Source organism: Ambystoma mexicanum, chromosome 5q (genome assembly GCF_040938575.1).
Source record: "Ambystoma mexicanum isolate Mex_15411 chromosome 5q, UKY_AmexF1_1, whole genome shotgun sequence".
In the NCBI taxonomy this organism is placed as follows: domain Eukaryota; kingdom Metazoa; phylum Chordata; class Amphibia; order Caudata; family Ambystomatidae; genus Ambystoma; species Ambystoma mexicanum.
The window spans coordinates 177,734,938-177,750,758 of NC_090933.1; the positions used below are offsets into that span (position 1 = coordinate 177,734,938).

General features: G+C 44.5%; 1 protein-coding gene across 2 annotated transcripts in view; it reads right to left on the reverse strand.

The window, feature by feature from the left end:
• Positions 1-1,179: 1,179 nt before the first annotated feature.
• Positions 1,180-15,821, reverse strand: part of FBXO15 (F-box protein 15) — a 758,839-nt gene continuing 744,197 nt past the window's right edge. The window contains exon 12 of one of the 2 annotated variants that reach the window (XM_069620708.1): positions 1,180-2,211. The gene's annotated coding sequence lies outside the window, so the exon portion shown is untranslated. The remainder of the gene's footprint in view (positions 2,212-15,821) is intronic. The other variant, XM_069620709.1, reaches the window with a different exon arrangement.

Sequence of the window (15,821 nt, forward strand, 5' to 3'; positions counted from 1 at the left end):
GATAGCAGAGATGGAGGGACAACGAAAAGGAGGATAGAGAGTAAGAGCAAAGGAAGAGACGATAAGAATTACAGAACACTGAGGGAAGGAGGAGCATAAATGTGGGAGGAGAGGTGGCAAGGAAGAACAGGGAGATCAGAAAGGCGAAAAGGGGGAATAACTGGAAGGAGGAGTAGAATTTGGCCTGAGAGCAGGAGAAGCCAAGGCACAAGGTCATAGAGAAAGATAATGTGGTGGAGAAGAAAAGTAAGAAAGTAAAATGCACCATAAATTCAGTGGAGTGAGGGTTGGTGGTTAAGCTGTAAACCTGAGGTGTGGCATTTTGCTTAAGACTCTGACACTCAACCTCCATAAATAGTAGGCATGGATTTAGGGGTAGTTGTGCCAGGTACAAAGGGTGCACAAAAGAGCTGCTTAAAGGCAAGCAAGAAATGCACTCAAAACCAAGACGGTAAGGGACTGGTTTTGCTGTGGATAGGGCAGAGTTGTTTAGAGGGAGAGAGGGAAGGATTGAGGATTATGTCCTAAGAAAGCCTTCACTAAGATGTGTTTGCTTCAACAATCCCACCATGTGAACTCAATTAGACCTAATCCATTCATTTTTCTTTTAATAAATTAATTTCACCTTTAGCGCTGACTTGTCTGCTGATGCCTGACCCATGTCATGAGGTAAACTAGTAAGGGGATTAATAAGGAAGGAGGTTAAAACAATGAGGATCTAAGAAAGATATTGGTGCAATAAAAGTGTATTTAATACAATAGCCATAATACTAGGAGTAGGGCTACACAAGGTGTAGTGCCGCCCGAATATGCAACTACCCATGGCCCTCAACATAAACTATTAAACATGGATGTCAAATATTTTAAGTTTAAAAACCTTATTAAAGAATGGGATGAGCTATTCTTATTTTGTCTGGAAAATGTGTATTCTTATTAAGTTACAACAGTGCATCCGGGCAAGGAGAGGTTCATCATTGTTGGGATCGGTGGCATTTTCTGGAAGGCTGAATTAAATTTGAACCCATATTAGCATTATCATTTTCTTAACACTTCTTTATTGAATGTAGCATAGCAGTCTACTACAAACAACACATTTTTAAATTAAGTATTCAGAAAAAAAAGATGTGCTTCGGAGACTAGAACATTTAATTGTTGGCATGCTACTGACATGACACACAATAAGGCACTGTTCATTTTAATGCATATTTCTTACAGCACATGGTTCAATACTGCAAAGAACACAAACTAAAGGCAAATTAAACTTTCTTAGACACATATTTAAAGGAAATCACCAATATCACCATGAGACAAATCAGTTTAGTTTGCCTTTTAAAAGTGTTCTTAATATCTAATGTATTGTTGTACCTTGGATTGGAAACCCACCTCTGAGAAAAGCATTTTGCAACGTAATCTGGTCAACCCTTCAAAAAAGGCACTATAATGAAAAGAAAATGCATTATAGTAATAATTACATTTTAGATGTCAAAAACAAAAACATTTCAATATAGATATGTATATTGACATAAGACAAACAATGACAAATCCATTGTTTAAAAAAACATTTTTATAAGATTACGATGTTAATGAATCTTCACAAATGCTGTTGATGTAATTGAAGTTAAACATCTGAATATATTTTCCAACGAAAGCAGATTTTTTTTTAAGTTTGTGCATACAGTACTTTTCATTTGTACTGCTACTATGGTCATGTGGAAGTTGTTTGGTGGTGTGCAAAAGACAATCCGTGGAATAATAAAACTGCAGCATTCCTACATGGGGTTAGAAAGTGATTTGTAATTATATCCACACTTGTCCCGGATAGCAAAACAAGAGGAACTTGGCTTATCTTGTGATTGAAGAGGTGGTGCTGATAATGTTCTTTAGAGTCCACATGAAACGGGACCTGGAGCAAAATGTCTACATATTGTTAACAGCCTCGTCAAAAAGATTGGTTTCTAAAAAGTGTGCCAACAGTTTTGATTAAACAAGTATCTCTGCTCCCCATCGTGTCCTCTTGTGTTCTTGAACACCACTGCTGAGAATATTTATTAATCGATGATGTTCCTTTGCATTTCCGTGATTTTAAATGAGGATCCACCCACAGCTATCTTCGTATCCGATTTCAGGAGTTGTTCCAGAAAACAAAAGGTTTCTCAAATGAGTTTTGCCGACAATACAACACATATTGGCTCATTCTCTCAGGCCATGATGCTGTGGAATAATAAAAAAGGCATTATTACACGGGCAACCTTTTTTTTCAAAGTCCGATTTTCACCGAGTTAATCGTACAGCTACGATGCACACATGGATTCAAAGCAGATTTCGGACAGCAAATGACAATTTCTTAATGTCATATCTGAAAAGCTATGAAATAAGGCCACAAAATATCTCCATTTTACCATGAAACCATCAGTTATGATTTTGTACTTGAACAAGTGTATATTTTTTAAATGGTGAAAAGAAATGAACTAATGGGAGGTCCCAGTCATGAGGGTGGGAAGCACTAAAACTTTGAGGACAAGGGGAATTCTGGGACGGTACTGATAAATGCCACCCCAATGCAATTTGCTACAGTTCTAAGAGTGCCACCCTTGAGGCCACCATAAGTATATGTTGTCACATTTACGTAAACAAATACTAACTCATTCAAATTTTACAAACACGGTTACAATTTAGCCAAGTTGCAGCTCGTTTCTTTATTGCGCAAGATGATTTTAAACTGCATTGCAAGCTTCCAACTACTAGTTTCAATTTTGTCTCGTGGGTCGCAATTTAGGGACATCTCCAAGAGACAAAAGTAATGGTATAGAATACTGTCTTTTGGGTGTCACTCTGATAAATAAAATGAGAAAGGCCTTCTTGGGAGAGCAAGGGAAATCATTTGCACTGACAGACATTTAATGGAGATTTCTGCCTCTTACTTACTGCCACAATTAAAAGGACACTCGCCAGACTGCACAATTGCTCATCATCATGTCCAAAGAAGAATGCCATGACATCCAAGAAGAAAAACTCCAAAATGCAGGTAATCCAAAACAATGCGCTACACTCAGCACTCAATATTTCCAAAAAAGACCATATCTCAGGAGCAAGAAAGGAGGTGCATTGGCTGCCCATCCAGAAAAGCATTAACTTCAAAATCCTTACCATCACCCACACATGCCTTTTGAATACAGCACCAGAGTACTTGTCCCTGGGCTTAGGCGCTTCACAAATACAAATAAATAAATATTTTCTTTCAGTCATGTGTGAATTCCTGAGCCCAAAATATCAAGCAAAGGATATTACACATATGGAGCACAGAATTAACTAGTAGGAAGATACGGAGCCTAGTGCAGATTTAAACAGAGAAAACTGTAATATTTAGTGACTGCCTTTATTTCAAAGAAGGAACCATACTACATTGGAAAGGCAGGCCCAGAACAAAAATAGTTATTTTTCAGAGAATACAGCAACACATGGAAATAAAAGCTTCAAGTATTGCATGTCTTCACATGTCCTAATGCGGATAGCATGTGTAAAGAAGATGTAATTACAGCAAAGTTGTATTTCCAGTCAAAACTAGATGAATCCATATGTAATTTGTGCCTTTTTTCTGCTATGTTTGTAATTCATTCCAAACTGTACTGTGGCGGTGAGGAAGTGGTGGAGAAGTGGTCTTGCGTGGTCTGGACTATGTGAATTTGAGTCCGTTTTCCACTTGGTCAAGACAAGGAGTTTGTATCTGGAAAACTCTGCTTCAACATATATACCGCATTACAGCGCAGCGAAGAAGTGGTCTTTGCATGGTCTGTGGACGGGCGTGACGGGGAGACTACACACTGCCAGACTACCTTCCAACATACTATTCAGCGGTCTGAAGTGTTGAGTGACCAGGTACTGTGGTTGAACTATGGAGAGCTGATGACTGCAGAATTGCCTTTTGAAAAAGCCTCAGAATCCTGCATTTTATATTGGACTTGTGCAGGAGCATTTTGGGGACCCGATGACTGCGGGCTTCAGCCTTTGAATCAGGCCCAAGTGGGTACTATTTGTATTTGCGTCATCTACCACATTACTCAGTCCGTACCAGATAGCCAATTGTGATCCTCTCAGTGTTTTCATTCCCCCTGCATACAAAGCATGGCTCAAAGTACTTTAAGGTTGGGGTTGGGGACTCATTCTGCTCCAGCATCACTGAATTTCCCTGAACTGTCTTCTAGAACGAGGTTGAACGATCAGCATAAAGCTGTGGATGCCTCATTGGCGAGGATTGAAGTAGAGAGGGAGGTGGTTGTTGGGTCTTAACATAATGTGCCTATAGAAGAGGGGCCAGTAAATGTGGTGGCTGTTTCCACTGGTCCCCCTAAAATGTTATCTTCTAATGTTCCCAGTCAAGTTAATATTGCTCCCGAAACATTGCGCACCACGCTAACTGGCCCGAACAATTCCCCCATGTGTAAACAGGCTCGCTTTCATGCAGCTGTTCCTGCCTTTAACACCTAAACAACCAGTGGACAGGTCTAGAGGCCCCCAAACTGACCCCTTGTTAGGTAAGATTTCCACAGAGCTGGTAAATCTTCCTTTCCTGGTTCAACTCCAGAACTTTTTGCTTTTCTAGTGGGATATTTTTCATTAATACCTCAGTGAGTGGGTACCTTTTTCCACACTCACCTGTCTAACTCTTTATGGGTGTCATTTTTAAGACTCTCCATATTGTATTTTTAAAGTTATCATGCCTAACAACTTATTGGCAATAAGTGCCTGTTGTTGCTGGGTTGCCCTAGGGGCTCCCCATTTAACTTTCTTGTGCTAACCTTGAGTGAACTACAGTTCCCAAGGGTATAAAGGATCTTTGGATCCCTTTTACATTTTATTCTGTGAAACCAGCACACCCCACCTTATGTGGAGTGCTGGGGAGATGCAATGTATCCCCTTTCACATTAAAACTGTAACAATTCTGTTACAGTGACAAGCTTACCTTTAATGGCTGGTGGCAGTGATACCTTTTACTAATTTGGTGCACCTTTACCGCGGGCTGTGATCACAGCTGCAGTAAAGGCACCTAAGGGTGCTCATTTTACCAAAATGGCCCCTGTCTTCTTTTTCTGACATTTTAGTGTTTGTTGTTTCTTATTCCTTCCCCTGACATCCAGGGCAGGAAATTCCTTTGTTTGAGTTTTGCCTTTGGTGTGAGTCCCCTGGACACCTCGCCCAGGCTCCAGTCAGTCTGTAAGCACAGGAAGTGGGTAAGGAGTCCAAAACTTCCCCCCACCTTTGTTTTAGGCCTTCCTTCAACTCGGCCAAATCCCAGTGGGGGGTTGGCTGTCCTGATTGGACAGCCAAACGCCCTTTACTTGTAAAATGCGGGGAGAGAATGCAGAGGTTGTGTTGCAGTTCCTGATAAATACTGGAAACCTGGAAGCTGAAGTCATGTCGACCACTGGAACAGAAAACCGAAGAGTATGACTAAGGAAAAGCGGCGGGAATGATTTCCAGTGACCAGAGAGCCTGCTGTGTAACAGGAGCCTGCTGCAGCCCTTCCTTCCGATCGACCTGGGGTCTCCGGAAACAACGACCCGAACCCAGAGCCTGATGAGTCCCACTAGACTCAGGAAGACCTGCATTTTGAGCCATTCCACGGGTTGCTGCGACCTTGCGTTCTTGCAATACCCCAATACCCTGGGACATCCAGCCACTGTGCGATGCACGGTCTTCCGAAATTCTGAATCTCGCTGAAACTTCGTGGGTATCCTGGTGTATCTCCAGAGACACGAATCGAGTCCAAAAAGTCCCCTCACAAGAGTGCTGGTCCTTTTAAACAACGAGAATTCAACCACGATTTTCTGTCTTCTTCTGTGCTCCTTGAAAAGGCGCCAAACCCGCAGAACCGCATTCAGCCGTGAGAGAAATCTTGCCTAGAGCCTTCTTCATCGATCCCTGCTGCAAAGTCCCTTCTGAGGTCTTGTGTTCAGTCTCCAGGACAAGGAATCCACTGACCGGGTATTTGGCTGCAGTCCCTGAAGTTCTCCTGCTGCAATCTCTTCTTCATTGCTGAGGTACTATGTTGGCTTGGGTATATACTTACCTTAAGCCTGTTGGGATTTCTGTGTAGTCCTGGGGTGTTTTCTGTGATTGGGAGGTCCCTCATCCAGTGGACCCAGTCCCACTGCTATAATCCTGCTGGGGTGTCTTCTGTGAAGCCCCTGCACCCTCTTCTAACCCTAGAAGTAAAGTACTCACCTGTTTGTCCAGTATTCCTAAGGAACTCTGACTTTTGCTACTAAAGAACTTATTGTTTTTTTTTTTAAACATTTATTTTATTAAGAGAGCAGGCTAGCATTCAGACCGACCACAAAAGAAAGAATTTCACATGGTATTGAGGCATGTACAGTATTGGCACATATATACAGAGTAGCAAGAAAAACAGAACAAACATCCCGCATCATGGTGAAGAGAGAGGTGTAGCATCCTCGTCCGGTATCTGGGAACACAAATAAATACGCAACAGCGACCAAATGTCTTTGGGCCGACACTGTGTCGGGACCGATAAAACAAAAAGTTCTTCATCGTTGTTTACCAAACAGAAGTCTTTTAAGAAATTGGCTCTGTATGGTGCAGTTGTAGACTTCCATGATTTAAGGATACAGCGCTTGATGACAACACATGAAATATTAAATAAGCGCCTCATAGTTTCTTTCACCTTACCAATGTCACCAAGGAAGTACTTCCAGGGGGACAGAGTCGCCTGAATCGACGTTATGTCTTCGAGGAGTTCTGCCACCTCCCGCCAGAATTCCATAATAAAAGGGCATGACCAGTACATGTGGTAGGGGCTAGCGTTTGGTGCATTGCACTTGGGGCAGGCTCCCGTGCAACTGTCAACAAATTTGGCTAGTCTGGAGGGGGCATAGTGGAGCTGATTCAGAACTTTAAACTGGATCAGCCGTAGCCCTGCGTTCATAGAGACGGATCTGGTGAGTTGACAGAAGCGTGACCACCGTATTTCATCAATCTGAGTGCCTGTATCCCGCTCCCAGGTTTCTCTCATCATATTACGTGACGGGGAGTGGGTTTGTACTAATGAGTATACCAACGAGACCCCTTTATTGTGACTATTAGGGGATACTATTGCCCTAATACATTCATGTACCTGGGGTTCCAACGGGAAAGATGGCCATCTAGCCGCAAAAGCAGTTTTCATACAATGATATTGAAAGCGTTTAAGTGGGCCTCCTCCCACCATCCCGATGAAGTCAGTGAGTTCACAGAATGTGCCATTTGGGAACATGTCCCTTAGTGTGAATAGCTTGTTAGGATCCCAGGATTGTTGAATGGCTTCATCAAATGTTGGGGATATACTCGAGAAGTTCCAAAGGGGGACCTCCGGGTCATAGGGGGTCTCAAGGCATAATCTGTTATATATCTTGGCCCAGGCGCATATGGTTGTATATACCGGGTCAAACAGGCATGTGTCTCCATAGACAGGGTTAAGAAGAAGTGATCTGATGTCATTGGGGAGATCAGCATGTTTCTCCATGGGGTTGTGGGGAGATGTGTCCTCAGGGTCAAACCAGTGTTTAACAAATTGAGCCTGTGCAGCCAGATAATATAGTTCAAAATCTGGCGCAGTAATGCCACCCCGTGAGAATGGTTCCACCATTTTATCCCACCCCAATCTGGCCGTCTTCCCATTCCAAATGTAATTAGAGGCGAGTGACTTGAGTTTCATGAAAAAGGACTTGCCAGGCCATAGCGGAATGTTGTTAAAATAATATAAGAGTTTGGGTAAGACTACCATTTTGAGAATAGCCACTCTACCATACAAGGACAAGGGAAGGCTAGCCCACGTTCAGAACTTGGTCGTCAAACTCAGTAACAGTTCACCATGGTTCTGTGTATATAACAATTGTTTGTCCCTGGCCACCATAATACCCAAGTAACGTACTTGAGTCGGGTGGGCCTAAGCCCAGCAATTGCAGCAATGTTACCCGTACAATCTGTAAGGGGAAATATTTCGGACTTGGGAACATTGATTCTGTACCCTGAATATTCCGATAACTCATGTATGTCCGACATTATGTGCTGTATATTCTCTTCTGGGTCGCGGACATATAGCAGGGTGTCGTCTGCAGATAGTGAAATGATCTGGGGGGGGGGCGGACATCCTAAGCCCTCGATGTGAGTGGTTCTGGCGTATATATTCCGCCATCGGCTCGATAGTAAGTGCAAAAAGTATAGGTGAAAAGGGACAGCCCTGCCTGGTACCTCTGTAGAGCCTAAACGAGGGGGACAAAGTGCCGTTAGTCAGAACCTTAGCAGTCGGGTGAGTATATAGTAGCTGTACGCATTTGATGAAGTATCGGCCAAAGCCAAACCGTTCAAGCACCAGGAAGAGATAAGACCAGGACACAGAATCGAAGGTCTTCTCAGCATCAAGGGCCACCACGCCAGCCTTTGTTGCGGGATCAATGTGCGCCATAATGTTAAACAAGCGCCTCAGGTTGAGAGGTGTAGATCTAGGTGGTATAAAGCCCGCCTGGTCTGGGTGAACAAGGATCGACATGTACGGCAGGAGACTGGTGGCTAACACCTTGGCGAAAATGTTTGCATCGGTATTAATCAAGGAGAGCGGTCTATACGCACCTGTGTCATGTGCAGGTCTACGGGGTTTCAGGAGGACAGTAATAATAGCTTCGCGCATCGATTCTGGAAGGTTCCCTTGATCCATTGCCTCCTCCCACACTTTTAACAGTAGTGGGGCTAGTTCAGTCCTAAATTCCTTATATAGTTCCGCACTAAGACCATCCGAGCCGGGGGCGCGGCTCCCTGACAGATTTAATGGCTTCTACAATTTCTTCAATAGTGATGCGCTGATCCAGTATGTTACGGGTCTCAGTGGTCAGTGTAGGGAGGTCTAGGCTATCCAAACACCGGAACGTGTCTTCTTTACTTTTGATGTCATGATTGGAATAAAGGGAGGAATAAAACTCAGCGAAGGTGGAATTAATGTCTTTCTCCTTATTAACCAAAGCCCCAGTGGGTGTCAGAATACCAGGGATTGGACTCCGATGTCTATCTGTTTTAAGCATGGTGGCTAAGAATTTCCCGGCCTTATTACTCTCCCCATATCTACGGGCCTTGGCAGGCGCAGCCATGTATAAGACTTCCCTGCTGGTTAACGCGTTGAATTCCTTCAACGCGACATGCATCTGCGATAGTGTTGCCTTGTCCTGTGTGGCGCCATATTCAGTTTGTAACAGGCCTGTTTTAGTTTTGACTAGGCCCAGCTCCCGTTTTACAGCTTTAAGCATACCCGTGGACTTTCCCAGGATAGTACCCCAGATCCAGACCTTGAATGCCTCCCAGAGGGTAGCATAAGAGGAGTGGTATTTAAAGCACAGCTTGGGGTGTATGAGGGTTAACACTCCCCTAGACTGTGTTGAGTATTCCGTGTAGTATCTCTGGGGGCCCCATCTTGGCAGGAATGCAGAATTGACATTACCCAGTGCGTGCGTCTCTTGAATGAAAAGAATATGAGGATCGTGACGTGTAACATATGCTGCCGCCTTCACCGGATTGTTAAGCCCGCGAATATTCCAAGAGAGTAGCTTGACTTCTAAGCCCCTATCAGCCTGTACCATAGCCGCATGTTGTAAAGATCATCTGTCCGTAGCCTCGCCCCGGTCATAAGTGATACGGCCGTTCTGCCATGTAACCGCTCTCTGATTTTAACAATCGAACTCCTTTAAACAGAAACTCCCCAAACCATCCCGATCTGTCACCAGGAACCCACAACATCTGCCCCAACTTTGTCCCACCCACCGCCCACATCAACTGCGGAATATTGACCCACTCAATGACCGTGGTCGAGCTTGTTTTGGCATTGACCAAACTTCCGGCCGAAGCCAACCTTGTATTCGAATGAAACCCCTTCAGGTGGTCCAATTTTCCACACCAAGAACACCCATTTCCAACCCCTCTTACCTCCCCCCCACCCTCATCACCCCCAACTTGACGATGTACCCATAAACAATCGTGGAACATTCCCGGGGTAGCCATGTTGCCTCACATGGCCGCCTGATTGGCTCCAATCTCCAATAGTGACATGGAATGGAGCCACCCTGCTTGTAGGAACAATAGGGCTGCAGTGGATACTACATAAGGATACAGACCAATCCGGCCGCCGGAGCTCCCTAGTCCTCGGGTGTTGCTCTATTGTTCTGTGCCGGCCTGCCCCCCCTCGGGGGGAGGAGTATGGAAGTCTCTATGTACTGTGTGGCCTCACCCGCATGTTGGATCCTCATCTTTGCCGGGAACATCAGAGCATATGGAATCTGGCGGTCTCTAGGAGTTTCTTGACTGGTTCATATGATCGCCTGCTCGCCTGGAACCCGGAAGAAAAGTCTGGGTATATATGTATTCGGCACTCCTCGTGTTGAAGCGTTCCAGCCTCCCTGGCCAGCCACAGGATTGTGTCCCTGTCTCTATAGTTAAGCAGCCGTGCAATTACTTATCTTGTGTTAGCTGTATGCCATCCAAAACAAGTTACCAGAGTTATTGCGTACCTCATTCTGGGGTTCCCCGATTTCCAAAGCATCTGTAATTGCATATTACATCCTTAGGTTTTACTCACCTGGTATAACTGTGTGTTATGACAAAAGTAGTTATAGGTTTTTACTGCACCTAGAATAAGTGTTTCACTATTCACCAAAAGTATATTGTCCAGTTGACTGTTTATGTGATTTGTTCCAAGAGTCATTGCACAACTGGAAGGGCTTACTGTCCTTGTATTACCAAAAGTAATCTAAAAGTAACCATTGATCTTTTACTCCCAAAGAATAGGCTTGACCTATACTAAATGTGTATAACAAGGTTTTGACTTCCCTAGAACTACTGTTAGGTTTTCCAATAAGGTCTATACTTGGGTTTGTGTACTTTCAAGTATAGTGTTGTGTTTTATATTGTGATTTCATATAATGTGTTAGTACTTACTTAACGCCTAGATTTATCTGGGACTACCTGTATTTTTACAATACATAGTGTTTCAGTGTTTCTTTGGATCATTTGTATTACAATTTTCACTTGTACTGTATCTACTGCCCTCTCTCCCTCCTAAAATAAGCATGGTTGCTCTGTCTACGCTACCCCGAACTCAGGTTGTACAGCCTTATACTAAGAGTGGAGTATTGTACTGCCTCAGTAGAATGGTTTTACTAAGCCCTTAGTTGGACTTCAGAAAAACTGTCCCAACACCCCTCCCTCAGGGTGGGGACGACAAAACATTTGTATTTGGATCATGCCATCCTCATTCATCTAATTTTAAAGGACTTTGCAAACACTGATGGTGATCCTTTGACTAGGGCAACAATCATGGATCAAGCTGGTTTTGAGGAAGCCCCTTGCGGATCTATTCATAATAACTACCATGATTCTTCTTTCAGGAATTTGTTAACGGAGAGACGGGCCAATCGCAGAGAAATTACTGACCTTGAATTGTTATCAGGTTGTGAGAATATTAATTTGCCTGTTTCTACCTTTTGCAGGGGAAGGGTGTCAGGAACCCATGTCTGATTCCATGGGATTGGGTAGCAATGCTAGAGAAAATGTTGCACTATCTGCCGGGCTAACCATAGCAATTCAGTCTACGGATTTGTTGGCAGAGGGTCTGTCTGAGGTGAGGGAGATCCAACAACCTAGGTTACCGCTATCCCCAAGATGTCATCTGGGGCAAGTTCTCCCCTAACTTGAATAGAAAGCTCACAGAACTGCATGATTAACAGGAACTAGTATCAAGTGCAGTGTGAGGGTGAATACTGCAACATTATCAGTGATACAAGAGAAATTGCCCTTTGTTGAGGGCTATTTGAGGGGATTGTCTGATGGAGAGTCTGGTGCCGTGGACCTGAATACTGTGATACCACCGAATTTGGTTGAGGCTGGTAACAGGATCAAGGATAGCAGCCCCCTTACATGGACGTTGGGGAAGTGGGAGGAGGAGGAAACAGGCATGAGTCTGCGCATAGCAGCAAGACAATGGAAGGGCACAGCTGGTCAGAAGCGCACCAAGATAAGGACTAGCGATGGGGGACCTTAAGATGATAACTTGGAATGTCAGGGGACTCAATAGCTACCTGAAAAGGAACAAGGTCATGCCATACCTGAGGAGACAAAAAATAGATATAGCAATGTTACAGGAAACCCACCTTACAAAAGAAAAGCAAGATGTGATAAAAAGAAAATGGAAAGGGACCCTCATATGGGCATTGGGCAACGTACTCGGCATATGCCAGAGGGGTACTTACTTGGATAGCGCCACATGTGCCCTTTCAGTTGTTGCAGCACACAGTAGAAGCAGATGGGAGGATGGTGGGGATATGAGGAATGGTGGAAAACAGAGTTGTGCATTATAAATACATATGCCCCAAATCAAGATACAGTGGCCTATTTTAAGGCCCTATACGGAAAGGTTAGCCCGTACCTGGGAAGAGCAATTATCTGGGTGGTGGACTTTAACTGTACGCTAAAGCCCAGGGTGGACAGATCGGATAACAAGCAAGATAGGCCCACCCCTGCAGCCAAAATGCTGCAGACCCTGCCAGGCGATTTTCAGCTAGAAGACATATGGAGGCAGCGTCATCCAAACAATAGACATTACTCGCACTACTCTGCTCCACAAAACCTGTACACCAGGTTAGATTATATGTTCGTCAATTCCGAACTCACTGGAGAGATAGTGAGTTCGGAATATAAAGCAAGGGTCCTATCATACCACTCACCGCTGCTCTTGGAGTGGCAACATCAGCCCCCCAGACCCAAGGCATGGCGGCTTAGAGCTGAAGCACTAAAAGATACAGAGTTTAGAGAGGATCTGAGAGAGGAGATAAATGAATATTTTGAGAAAAACACTGGTAGCGTGGAATCGGAAAGTACCCTGTGGGGGGCATTCAAAGTACTGGTAAGAGGGGAAGCAATATCAAAATCCAAAGGGCTCCAAGGGGGCATAGAGAAAGAGCTGCAAAAAACGGAAAAGACACTAGAAGCAATGATGAACATAATAGATGCCAACCGAGAAGACGCAGGAATTAGGAGTCAGTTGCTACAATACTGTGTGGGATACTGGGAGAGACTATGTAACCTAAACTACACGAAGTACATAGAAAGGCAACATGCTGGAGGAGATAAGCCGGGAAGGCTGTTGGCATGGCTGTACAAGCAGGAAAGGCCCAGACATATAATAAGAGAAATAAGGGAAGGGAGCGGTCAAATACTAGATACACAAGTGAGTGTAAACAAGGGATTGCAGGAATTTTACCAACACTTATACGCAGATGCGGGTGGAGTGGAGGAGAGCGAGATGAAAGAGATGCTAAGAGATATAGGATTGCCTAAATTGAGTATAGAAGAGAATGAGACACTATAAGACCCCATATCATTAGATGAGCTGGAATCAGTGATGAGACAGCTACCCACCGGCAAAGCCCCTGGGACAGATGGGCTCCCTAACAAATTTTATAAAACTTATACGTCAAGAGGTGCTACCCCCGTTATTAGCGATGCTAAATGAAGCGTTCGAAGTTGGGAGATTGCGAGAATCACAATCAACAATCACAGCCAAACAAGCTTAGCACAGATTGTGGGTCAGATAGACCGCTATCCATGTTAAATCAAGATAGTAAAATACTGACATCAGTGCTGGCAAACAGGCTTGGACGGGTTATAAAAAAGTTGATACATCATGATCAGACAGGCTATGTTCCGGGTAGAAGTATAGCGGATAACCACAGACGGCTTCACCGCGTTATCGAGCAGACAGAAAGAGATGCAAACGAAGTGGTAATAGTCTCGCTCGATGCATTGAAGGCCTTCGACTCAGTGAGGTGGCCTTGGCTGATGGCAACCCTGAAAGAATATGGGATGGGGCCCGGGTATCTGAGGTGGGCGACACTATTGTATAGCTCACCGATAGCTAGAGTCAAGACAGGAGCGAACATCTCAGATAAATGGCAACTCAGCAGGGGTACCAGACAGGGCTGCCCATGGTCCCCGATGTTGTATATTGTTGCATTGGAGCCCCTAGTGATATACCTGAGACAACAATATAAAGAAACAGGAGTCCACACTGTGGAAGGGCCGCACCTCGTATCATTATAAGCGGACGACATGTTATGCTTGAGGTACCCAGAAGAAAATCTGCAATATATCCTAGAAGTGACGGATCGATTTGCGATGTACTCTGGCATAGCAGTAAACCCCAGTGTAAGGCAGAATCCTGTGCAGTTCCCTTGGGGGATCACTGCAAGAAGATTAAGACTACAGGAGTAAGCAGTAAACCCAATTGGTAGCAGTCTGTACCACCCAGATTTACCTGGTAGCTGTGGCTGAGCAGTCAGACTTCTCTCAAGAAGAGTAGGGCAGTATACAGAGGATACACAATAGGGCTAAAAACACAGTAGAGCAAGCAAACACTGACCAGAGCTTGGTATCAAAAGTATATAATTATTTATTTAACACACACTTAAGGAAATACACTAGCACTATAAATCAAAGCAAGTTCAAACACAATCAGAAGAGTATACACACCTCCCTTAAGAATTATTAGACAAGTCTAAGTCAAAACACCACTATTTGTAAAAACAGATGCAAGCGCGTAACTTAGAAGGCACTCCAATAGTTAAGTAAAAGGGAGAGAAAAAGGCAGGTCATGAAAATAAAACATTTCCCAACACTTTTCTAAGACCAAAACAAGTTAGTGAAGGCAGAGTCTACTGTAGAGCCAAAGTTGATAGGCCAGGCCCACTTTAAATGGAGCAAGGTGAAATGTGCCCAAGATCACACAGTTTAGAAATGCATTGAAGTCTTTGTAAAAATGTTCAAAAGAGGTTGGGTTGATTCTGAAGGTAAAGTTAGAAGGTCTGGGGGTCAACCCAGTTGGAAAGCCAAGGATTTAAGGGTTACCTTTAGCAAACCGTAGAAAGGGAGGCCAGGTGGAACACAGTACCTTTAAAGTTGAGGAAGCTCCAGCGGTGGCAGTTGTTCCTGGCAGCAGGTGCAGTTCGTGGTTTCGACCAAAGGAAGAGACGATCTCATCGAGGAGGAAACTTGAAGTTGTTGCACTGCCCAGGGAAGAGACCAGCCGCAGAGTTTGTCGGTTAAAAGGTGCGTTTCTTTTATTCGCGGTCACAGTGGTGAAGCTTGGCTATCCGGCCGCCGGGATGCTTGGCACTGGTGATTCGACCAAGAGACATCCTGGAAGGTGAATTGTGAACTGGTTGATCCCACCAGCTCAGAGGAAGAAGACTCTTTCAGCAGATCTTCTTCTCTTGTGGTCAGGGAAGTGGTGAGGTCATTACAGCAGGGCTCCACCGGTGGTGTTGTCGTTGCAGATGGCTCAGCGTCTCCCCTCTTCGGATTTCTTAGGTCCTGTGGCGACTTCTGAAGTTCCAGTCCCAAAAGCCCTGCTTTTATGCAGAAAAACCCCCATTCAACAGCCTAGCTGTCACTCATACATGCTAAGTGGTGAGCCGGGCGGCTCACCACTGGGCCAATCAAAACAGAGTGAAACTTGTGTTGCTAAGGCAACGCAGTCCAGGGTGCCAATTCCCCCACCCACACATCCTGTGGAACCCAGACAGAGTGGCACCAGTTGGAGGGCTTCTGTGGAGAACCCAGCCAAAAAGTGGAACAAAGGGCCCGACCTTGGTTGGAGTTACAGAGACGGAGACAAACGCCCTTTTTGGAAAAGAATTCTGGCGAAAAGACCCAACCGGTGATTTGATATTAAATAAATAAACCGGCGGGTTTCTTTAACATTGCACCAAAAAGTGGTGCGTTTAAAATCA